Genomic DNA, 11,687 nt, shown 5'->3' with positions numbered 1-11,687 from the left:
GCATCTGGTCCCATCACTTCGTGGCAAATAGATGGGGAAACAGTGGATACAAGTGTCAGGGTTTATTTTGGGGGGCTCCAAAATCACTGCAGATGGTGATTGCAGCCATGAAATTAAAAGATGCTTACTCCTTGGAAGGAAAGTTATGACCAACCTAGATAGCTTATTCAAAAGCAGAGACATTACTTTGCCAACAAAGGTCCGTCTAGTCAAGGCTTTGGTTTTTCCAGTAGTCATGTAAGGATGTGAGAGTTGGACTGTGAAGAAGGCTGAGCACCGAAGAATTGCTGCTTTTGAACTGTGGTGTTGGAGAAGACTCTTGAGAGTCCCATGAACTGCAAAGAAATCCAACCAGTTCATTCTAAAGGAGATCAGCCCTGGGTGTTCTTTGGAAGGACTGATGCTAAAGCTGAAACTCCAGTACTTTGGCCACCTGAAGTGAAGAGTTGACTCATTGGAAAAGACTCTGATGCTGGGAGGGATTGGGGCATCACCGACTCGATGGATGTGAGTTTGAGTAAACTCGGGGAGTTGGTGATGGACAGGGAGGCCTGGAGTGCCGCAATTCATGGGGTCACAAAGAGTCAGACATGACTGAGCGACTGAACTGAAATGAACTGAACTGAACTGATAAGGGCTTAACCTTAAGTTTAGATGGTTCAAAACCAACTGGGCAATAACTGAACAGTTTAACACAGTGAACAATTGGCCTTCCTAAATTTAGATGTCAGAATTGTTAGAGGCCCTAAAGGAAGTCAGGGACAGGGTTACACGGGCTACAGAGCTCTCCTTGAAAACAATTTGTGATGAAGGAAAGAAAAAAAGAAAGCAATTAGTATTAAAAAAAAAACCAATATGGAGCAGGGGGCATATGGAAAATCCCTCTACCTTCCTTTTAATTTTGCCATGAAAGTAAAATTGCTCTAAAAAAAATTAAGCATTGGAAAAACAATCACTCCCATCAGTGGTCCACAGCCTGCAGGATGGCCTCCCTTGTGTAATCCCCTCTCCTTAATGGTGAGCTGGACATAAGGACTTCTAACTACATATCTTCTAGTGCAGAGGATACAGCAGAAATGAGGAAATGGCACTTTCAAGATTAGGTTGCAAATGAGACTGTGGCTTCCCGTCTTACTTCCCGCTCTTCCTCTTTCACTGGCTCACTGTTGGAAGCCAGTCACCATATTGTCAGCTGCTCTGTAGAGAGGATGACATGGCCAAGATCTAAAGGAGGACTCCAGCCAATAGCCAGTGAGGAACTGAGGCCCTCAGTCCAGCAACCTATGAGGAACTGAATCCCACCAGAGTCCCTTGAGTGAGCTTGGAAAAGAGTCAAAGAAATTGCTTATGTAAAGTTTCATTGGTAATTGATAAGACAGATCTAAAGCCAGAAATATACCCATATTCTCCTGTTCTTCGAAAAAGAACATGGACTATGCCAAGGTGCAGGCTTTTTTTCCTCCCTCTCATCTTCTTCCTTCTGATGAAATCGAGCCCAGAGAAAGAGCTCACATTTGTTGCAGAGTCAATGAGGGAATCTGAGAGTGGAGAACAGAATGGGACACTAGGGCATACCCAAGTGGACACCTCACAGGAGAGCCAGACAGCCTGGAGCGATTCATCTTTTTAAGGCTGTACAGGAAGACAAGAATGATGACTGACCAAAACACACTTGGCAGCCTTTCCATCTGAGTCAGCTGCTGGATTTATTCCCAGTTGTCAGAAACCCCATCTCCATCCAATTTGTTAAGGACAACTGTTCAGATCACCCGGGCAGGCTTCTCAGTTTCTTCTTGGCTGGACACATGAGGAAGCCTGAATAGATGTGCATGTGTCCTCTGTCCATCTGTCCGTGATGTACATCTGCCATTGATAGCATGATCCTGAAAGTCAGGGTCAGGCCTTCAAGAGGTTGTAGGCCGCCTTAGGTAGATTCAGCTCTGCTACCTAGACAACCCAAAGGTTCAGAGATGCTCAGTCAATTCATAGCACAAGGGCTAGTGCTATCAAACAGAAATGAGTGAAATGGCACTGCCACATTAGCAGGAATGCAGTAGAATAGAGACAGGGAAACACACCCAGTTCTTAAAATTCTAGTGCCAGATCTGCGATGATCAGTTCTGTGCTTTTATTTCTTCACCAACTGTATAATCATAACATCTGTTTATTCCAAAGGAGCAAAGTCAGGTTAACCTTGTAAACACATCTTATGTTAACACTTTTATGCTCATAACGACAAGATCTGTACTAGTCCAACCCAGGCCTGTTTAATTATTACACTATGAAACTGTCTTCTCCCTTATATGGCCTCCTGGACCTTAGACAACCTTATTACACTACCCGTGATTTACTAAGCACTTTACTTTCAAAATAATTTTCATTTAATTTTCGCAAGAACCTTAAATGGAAGATCTTTCTATCACCAGTTGACAGATGAGGACACCAAGGTTTACACAAATAAGTAACATGTCCAGCCATGAGTAATAGAGCTGAGATCCAAACCCAACTAGACCCTAACGCTTCTAAGAAACCATAAAGTGAAAGTCACTCAGTCGTGTCCGATTCTTTATGACCCCATGGACTATACAGTCCATGGAATTCTCCAGTCCAGAATACTGGAGTGGGTAGCCATTCCCTTCTCCAGGGGATCTTCCCAACCCAGGGACCAAACCCAGGTCTTCTGCATTGCAGGAGGATTCTTTACCAGCTGAGCCACCAGGGAAGCCCAAGAAACCATAAGGCCCTTCCATTTTAATGGAGGGGGAGTCTCCTTACTACTCTTCCATGAATCAGGACCATAAATCAAAGGGACTCCATCACCCAGGAAAAGAGGTCATTAGTCCCCACAATGCTGAGTAAAGGAAAGATACTCAGACACTGTCTTCAGTATGCCTGTCATTCATTAGCAGCATCTGGGCACAGATATGGCCTGAGCCATCTACAGAATTGCTCCTTCACAGTCACTATCTCAATGTTATGGCCTGGGAAATTGCTGATTATCTCTTCTGGAAAAACCTGACTTTACAAGTTAGTATCTTAAAAGTTGCTTAGAAGGAATCAGAGTACTGCACAGAGCCTTCATCTCTTCCCCCCAGTGCTAAATCCCCTCAGGTCATGTCTCAGCAGGTTTGCTTTGAAGCCCTCAAATTTATTTTACACGGAGTCTTTTGGCTGCAAGAAACTTTTACATAGAGTCTTTTACATGATTCCTCAAATTCTTTTACATCGAGTCTTTTGGCTGCAAGAAGTTTTTTGCTCCTTCAGTCTACTAAAATAAGAGAGGTTGGATATGGGAACATACCTGGAACAGGTAGGGGAGATAGAGGGTCACAGATGCCAATACTTCTGTGTCTCAGAGCCTGTACATTGCTGTCCCAGCCCTGGGGTCTTCATTCAAGTCCTCCGCCACTAACACAACCCAGCTAGTCTTCACAGATTGCCTCAGCTGTCTTTCTACACTTCAAACTAACAGATTCTTTTTTTTCTTTTTTAATCTCTTCTTTTATTTATGTAGTGTGTTGCATTGATTTGTGTATTGAACCATTCTTGTGAACTTGGGATGAATCGTACTTGGTTGTGGTATATGATCTTTTTTATGTATTGCTAGATTTCATTTGCTAATATTTTGTCAAGAATTTTTCATCTATTTTCCTCAAAGATATTGGCCTATAATTTTCTTTTTTGGTGGTTGTCTTTGTATTGTTTGGGTACCAGGGTGAGGACAGGTTCTTTCTATATGACTGGTTCCAAATCTTGAAAGGTGAAATCTCAGTGGCTCAGTGCATCTGTTCCCAGCAGACCTATTCTAGAGTTCTGGCCAGCCTCTGAATTGTCTCATTCCTAGGCCCATCTGTGAGCAGAGAATAGCCTAATTCAGCTTCCTGGATTGAAGAAGAGACGTGAAAAGTGATGCTTTCCAGGAGAAGAGGGCAGTGGACATTGGCAGGTAACACATCTGGGGCAGATTTGTGACAGTGTAGAACCCAGAAATCAGAGGTCATTTTTGACTCACGTTATTTTTCCAAAAGAAGTCTTTCCTTTGGGATTTTTACTGGGTATAATGAACAGATTGTGATAGGATTGGGAGGAAGGGTAAGAGTGCTAGAAGAAGGGAAAGGGGGTACTATCGGCTCCTTAGGGCACCTGGGCAGGAGAAAAAACCCCAACATTTACTCAATTCCAGCTATGAACAGGCTCTGCATTAAGTATTGTGAGAACAAATAATAAGAGCAACTCTCATATAGCACATATTCTGTGTCAGGCAGTCTAGGACAGTGCTTGACATACAAGAACTCACCTCAGCATCTCAACACACCTATAAGGAAAATGCTATTACTATGGGTACTTCACAGAGAAGGGATGTGATGCAGAGAGGTTTAGCAACTTACCTTAAGTCACACAGCTTTCAAGTATCAAGGCTGGGATTTGAACTCCATCTGGCTCCCAAGTGTTTGCTTTAACTACTATGCTATGCTCCCTCTCCATTCTTTCAAACAGTGTCATTTAATTCCCACAGACTCTGTGATGGATATAATTACTTAAATTTTGCATGTAAAGATGCCAAGGCTCAAAGAGGTCAAGTACTTTGCCCAAAGCCCACTAGCAGAAACCGTCCCTCTCACTTCATTTCCATCTGTCACACAAGTCAAAAAGCAGATTGTTACTGAATCAGGTCCAGCCACTCGCTACTCGGAAATTGATACTACAGGCAGAGAGACAAATGGTAGGGAGGAAAGTTGCTTTTAAACAGAATGCCGGCAATCTGCAGAGATGGTAGACTCAGTGTCCCCCCAAAACCACCCCCGAAGATTCTGCTTAGCCATGAAAGTTTTTAAAAGGAAAAAGAGACATCATCCCAGTTAATGATTGAGATGGGGAGTCAGAATCATCACCTCTCCCCACTGCATTCAGGCTCATTGACTTCTTGTGATTTTTCTCTAGAGGCTCTCTTGTTCATGCAGGTTGTTGTTCCCCCAGGTGACTGAAGGAAGAGAAGCTAAGAAAGAGATCTGGTCATTTGTTAATAACTTATCCTTCATTTCTGCTTCTTTGATCTAGAGAAAAGAACCAACTAGTTTGGCCAGGTGTTGTGTGATCAAGAGATTTGAAGGATGTGCTAGAGCGTGGAGGTGCCTGGTTTAAGGTTAGTGACAAGACAAAGGGCCCTCCTGCAGAGAGCACTTTCCTGCAAAGAGCTTTTTCCTGCCGAAAGCTGCTTATAAATCCCCACTTGTGAGAACATCACTCCATTTCTGTACGATCATGGATGAAGATCTGTAACTTCGTGCTGACAGGGCCCTGACTTCACAGAGTGGAAGCTGTTGACGTGGGTCTATAGAATCTCTTTGCGGACAGTTGTACTTGCCCTTTTACAGAGATGGGCAAAACAAACTACAGTGATCTTGATACCCACAAAGATGTAATTGTTATAAGCAGTCATGTTAATCCCATTCTCTTTTAAGGCCAGTTCTTGGAAACTGCCATGAACTCAGTGCTGCTCTGGATGGAAGAGTTTATGGCGTGGCTGCAGTCTGCTCATCATGCAGTCAGCTTTCTTTCTGGTGTCTGTTATGGTATGTGTAAGACAGCTTGGCAATGTGCATTGGACACCGGGTCTGTAGCTCTGTTGTCCTAATTACCTGCTGGAGCTTGCTCCTCTGTGAGTCAGGGAGGCTGGGGAGACCTCAGCTTTTCTACAAACAAGAGGCCAGAGACATAGCGATCCCAGCTTCTCTCAACACTGTGCTTACAACCGTGGCTGAACTATGTCACCTGAAATATATGAGTAAACAAAGGAAGTTGCAGCCATCAAGCCCTCAGCCACTGTAGCTGACCCCATGTGTCCACCGAGAAGGGATGCAGGGTGGAGAAAAACAGGATACTGGCCCTGAGGTGCACATCAAAGGAATGATTTCAGTGAGCCCAGACTCTTGCATCTTCCCAGACAGAAAAGCTGTAAATTCATTAACCTGAGATGTCTGGTTTTCTTTAATTAACAGTAATCTTTTAATATTCTGACTTGACCTTTGTAGCAAAATTCCTATGTATCCTGACTCCTCCCTTACCTCTTTTTCTTAAATATATTTATTTTAATTGGAGGCTAATTACTTTACAATATTGTATTGGTTTTGCCATACATCAACATGAATCCACCACAGGTATATACGTGTTCCCCATCCTGAACCCCCCTCCCTCCTCCCTCCCTGTACCATCCCTCTTTAGAGCAGTCCCTCAGAGCTGACTGAGACACTGTCTTCTGGGCTCGAGTCCTCAGTTTTGTTCACCAGATGAAGCATAACTCTCTACTTTTAGGTCGTGCATTGTTTTTTTAGTCGACAGAATAATATTTCAAACACAATGCCCAACACTGGATATTGTAAGTCCTAACATTTTATGATTGGAAGCATCACTGGAAAGTCACCAAGTCTCCTCATGTCAAAAGATTACTCAAGAGCCACCAACGTGCATTGTCACCTTCCATGTGGCAGGCACGGTGCCTGGCACTGGAGGTACAGTGGAAATTCAGAAAGAGATCATTCAAGTCACTCCTCAAGAGGAGGAGACAGAGAGGAAACGTGAGGCCAACACACTGTGTCCAAGAAAGCACAGCAGCAGAGAGAAGGGGCCCTGAGCCTGATGAGAGGAAGAAAGGGTCTCAGGGAAGACTTCACAGTGGAGGGGATCCCTGTTTGGAAGAAAGACCTGTTGACCCCAAAAATAAGGAAGAAAATAATTTCCAGCCAGAGGCAGCTAAAGCCAGACCCAGAGACATTTCAAACACTAACTGCACACATTTCAGAATAATGAAATGGAATGGGCACTAGACCAGAGCTGATTTGGAAGGTGCATAGTAAATTTTGTTTTGACAAGTGGAGTTAGAGTGGCTTGCAAGACTTCATGGGGAGAGATCCAAAAATAACTTCAGCTCATAACTGTAAGAATGTGGGAATACTCAGCATATTATAGATGAGAACCTGAGACTCACTGTAGTTATCAGCACATGAGGCCTGGAGCCCAGGTCTCCTTCCAGCAGCCCAGGGACCCTGCCATCCCCTACAGGCTCCCGCCAAGCCCGGCCTCCAGGCTGCAGAGCAGATGTGTCCTGTTCAAAGGCCTCACCACTTGCACCTCTCAGGCTCCTGACTGCCTTTCTGCAGAGCAGTGAGTTCCCCAGGATCATGAATAAGCCAGTGCTGGACTACGGATTGGAGTAAGATGCTATCATCACTAATGTGACTTCAAGATTCATTATAGTGGGTGACCACCCACACACTGATAGTTATCCAACCTGTTTAAAAATCTCACCCCACCCCACCCCCCACCAAGAGAACAGGCTCTGTTTCATTTTGAAGGATGTCAAATTTTAATGATATTGTAATTACATGAAAATATAATTACAAGTGGTAGGATAAATATAAGCATAGCACTGTTTATCTTCTCTAGTGCCTCTGACTTAGAATCTGCAAAGTGGCCCTTTTCATATAAGCCCTAATTTGTCATTGGCATATGTGATGGACACCCAGATAAACTGCCTTGTGAAAGCCTTGGGGGAGATGAGCACCATATTCCCTGGTAGACGAAGGTCAGATTGCTGGTTGACATCCAATATCTGTTCTGCCTTTCTTCCGGAATAACAAAATGCCCAGTCTTTATTTGATTCATGGCTACCTAGAATAAAGACTAAAAATCCAGATTTCTTCAGAGCTAGATATGGCCAAGTGGCTAAATTCTGGCTAGTGGGATGAGAGAAGAAATGATGTACCTTAAAAGAGAAAGGCTGTACCCCACTGTTTCCCTTTTCCTTGCAGGCACAGGTGACAAACTAATGTCACAGGGCCATGCGAGAAGGAGCCTGGATCCCTATGGTGCAGAGCTGCTGGGAGAGAGAGAAATCAAGCTTCTCAACCACTGCCAGGCAAACCTAGACAGCATATTAAAAAGCAGAGACATCACTTTGCCAACAGAGGTCCACCTACTCAAAGCTATGGTTTTTCCAATAGTCATGTACAGATGTGAGAGTTGGACCATAAAGAAGGCTGAGCACCGAAGAATTGATGCTTTTGACTTGTGGTGTTGGAGAAAACTCTTGAGAGTCCCTTGGACTGCAAGGAGTCCAACCAGTCCATCCTAAAGGAAATAAACCCTTAATACTCATTGGAAGAACTGATGCCGAAGCTCCAATCCTTTGACCATCTGATGTGAAGGGCCAACTCATTGGAAAAGACCCTGATGCTGGGAAAGATTGAAGGCAGGAGGAGAAGGGGACAACAGAGGATGAGATGGTTGGATAGCATCACTGACTCAATGGAGATGAGTTTGAGCAAACTCTAGGAGATAGTGAAGGACAGGGAAGCCCGGCGTGCTGCAGTTTGTGGGGTCACAAAGAGTCTGACGCAACTGAGCAACTGGAGAACAACAACCACTGCAGTGTGGCTTCTTGTTACAAGTTGCTGAATCAATGCCTTATCTGTGGCAGGTACCAGTTTTTGTGTTTTTTTTTTTTGGGGGGGGGTGGGTTTCACCACACTGCACCTCTCATGGGATTTTAATTCCCATAGCAGGGATTGAGCCTAGGCCCTCATCAGTGAGAACATGGAGTCCTAACCACTGGATCTAGGAATTCCCAGACACCAGTTTAAGAAGAATTCACCAGATGATCTATGACACTGTGTCTATTAAAAAAGAAAAGTTCTATCTCATTTCTTTAAAAAAAAAAATGAAGTCATAACATTTACATAAATGCACAAAATCTTATGTGTACCATGGCTTGGTGGAATTTTTCTTAAGTATATGCAATTGTCCCATGGTATCCATAGGGGCCTGGTTCCAGGACCCCATGCTGATACAAAAGTCTGTGGTTGCTCAAGTCCTTTACATAAAATATTTGCACATAACTTCTGTATAGTCCCATATACTTTAAATCATCTCTAGAATACTTATACATAATACAATGTAAATGCTATGTAAATGATTATAAATACAAGGCAAATGTCATGTAAATGGTTGCCATCACTCAGCAAATTCAAGCTTTGCTTTTTGGAACTTTCTGGAACTTTCAAAAAATATTTTCATTTGGCAGTAGGTTGGATTCATGGATGTGGGCCCTCCAGATAGGAAGGACTGACTGCAATATGAAACCATCATTCAGTTCAAGATGTATATAAGGGGTGGGCAATGTTAAGCAGACTAAATCCAGCCCACTACTTGTTTATGTAAGTAAAGTTTGATGGAACCTAGACATGCCGATTTGTTTATGTATTGTCTGTGTCTATGTTATATAGAGCTGAGTAGTTGGGAGGAAGACTGCATGCCCACAAAACCTCAAATACTTACTGAAAAAGTTTGCAACCCCTGTTCCAGAACTTTCAGAACAAACCAGAAGACTCCTTCATGGCCTAAAAATGGATCTTACCCATTAAATATTAGAATTGATGAGCAAGAAAATGATGATAGGAAGAGGAATATATGCCCAAAAGGTTGCTCTTGCCACGCAGGCTAGAAACTTCTGTTGGTTTTCTCCCCCTCATTGGAACAATCAGTGTCTAACAGTTTTAACTTGTCAACAAGTAGCCTGCCAGTGCCTTGCAGATCTCCTATTTTAAAAATTATCTCACAAGAGTGACTAAGAATTTTATTGAAATGAACAGGAGCAGGGAGGGAAACAGATTTCCTGGGCAGTTGGACTCCCTCATTTGGTCTGTAGCTCTGAGACTGAATTCGATTGCGGCGTGGTTTGTGCTTTCTTTTGTTGACATATTTGAACTTCCAGGACACTGCAAGTGAGAAGCAGGCTAAGCATTCATGAGTTTACTTTGGCCCCATTTCTTATATAATTGTCCTATTCATTTGACTTTACAGCATCCGTCATGTAATTTATGTGCTTTTTGTACTTTCTTCACCTTCAGTCTGCCACTTGAAGTTAGTTCTCTACAGGGTCTACCCTCTTGGCAACACTAAGAAAGAGCCAAATAAATCAACCCAACAGTTCAGTCACACCTGTCCTTCTGCCTGGGCAAGAACACACACATCCACAGTACATCACCACTGCCCAGCAACAGCACGACCCAGATTAATGAGAAACTTGGCCTTCTGTCCAGAACACCCCGAGAACATTAAACAGGCTGGGATGACAAGATTGCTCCCCTGAATCAGTGACAGGGAACAGGTGCTCTCCTCTGCCAGAAAATCTTGGAACCGATGCTTCAAATTCTAAAGTACCTTATTCTTCACTGCACCCCATTTATGCAAATGCAGACAACCAAAGGGCTACTGTAATAATAAAGAGGACATCCTGGACACATATATCCCAGAGCACAGGCCGAACCAAGGCCACAGCCAGCTCACAAAGAGACTGTGTTCCAAAACATTGTGTTAATATTTTAAGAATTCTAAAAGCACAGTTTCATCGGAACAGTGATTCATGGGTGATAGGCTCTGAGCCTACCTCTCCAACATCTAGTCATCCTAGTGCCAAGCTCAGATGCTTAAGCTAAAAGAAAAGAATTCTTTTCCCAGTGTCTGGGAAACTTTAGGAAACAGCCTTTCTTGGCTAGCCTGGGAAGCGCAAGAAATGTGCACTGTTGTTTCAACGGAACACTGGAGGATGGCAAGGTGGAGCCGCTGAACGCAGACAGCTCCAGCTTCTTCTGGCCACAGCCTTAGGCTTGGGCTGAGAAGGTGGGGGAATGTGCAGGGTCCTGGTCACAGGGCTGAGGAAAACATAGGACATGAAGCGTTTATATATATGTCACTTACTGCTTGCTTGCTAAGTTGCTCAGTTGTGTCCAACTCTATGGACTGTAACCCACCAGGCTCCTCTGTCCATTGGATTCTTCAGGCAAGAAGACTGGAGTGGGTTGCCATGCCCTCCTTCAGGGGATCTTCCTGACCCAAGGATAGAACCCAGGTCTCTTATGTCTCCTGCATTGGCAGGTGGGTTCTTTACCACCAGCACCACCTGGGAAGCCCAGGAACACCTCAGTACCTAGGAAACAAAGCCGGTGATCGCACCACTCCAAACAGCAATGCCATTTATCCTTCATTTTTACCTTTGGCTATACAAAGGCTTGGCTCAGGACTTGAATCACATACTTCTCTTTACGTGGGACTGGAACAAATTCTTAGGCAAGGCTCCCACCCCTTTCTAGTTTCTCTAAAGCAAAGGAAAAAATATAGAGATTCATTTTTCCCTTTGCCCAGAGCAGAGAGTAAGGAGTAGTTCTTCTAATTATGTTATTTCAACACTTGTCAATTGGGCACTCACAATCTATAGCTGCTGGACACTGAATGTAACCAAAGAAATATAAATCTGGTCTTCTCTTTAAACCAATTATAATCAGAAGAAAAAATTGCTGGAGAGAAAGAAGGCAAAAAGGAGTGATGCCCTATGAGTAACTGGTCCTTGGAGCAAAGTTTAAAATAACATTTTAGAAAGAGTTGAAGAAGTTTGGGTCATGCCTAGAATTCATTTAGCTGTTGTTTCCAAAAACCACCAAACATGTTACAGGATTTTCCTTTATATGTTGCAGCAGTCTGCTTATACCTTATAAGATCTATAGTACATGCGTGCACCCTAGGTCAATTGTGAGTGAAAGTTGCTCAGTCATGTCCTACTCTTTGCGACCCCATGGACTATACAGTTCATGGAATTCTCCATGCCAGAATACTGGAGTGGGAAGCCTTTCCCT

The sequence above is a fragment of the Capra hircus genome, assembly GCF_001704415.2.
Source record: "Capra hircus breed San Clemente chromosome X unlocalized genomic scaffold, ASM170441v1, whole genome shotgun sequence".
In the NCBI taxonomy this organism is placed as follows: domain Eukaryota; kingdom Metazoa; phylum Chordata; class Mammalia; order Artiodactyla; family Bovidae; genus Capra; species Capra hircus.
The sequence above is the reverse complement of the archived record's forward strand: the minus strand, read 5'-3'. Positions refer to the sequence as shown.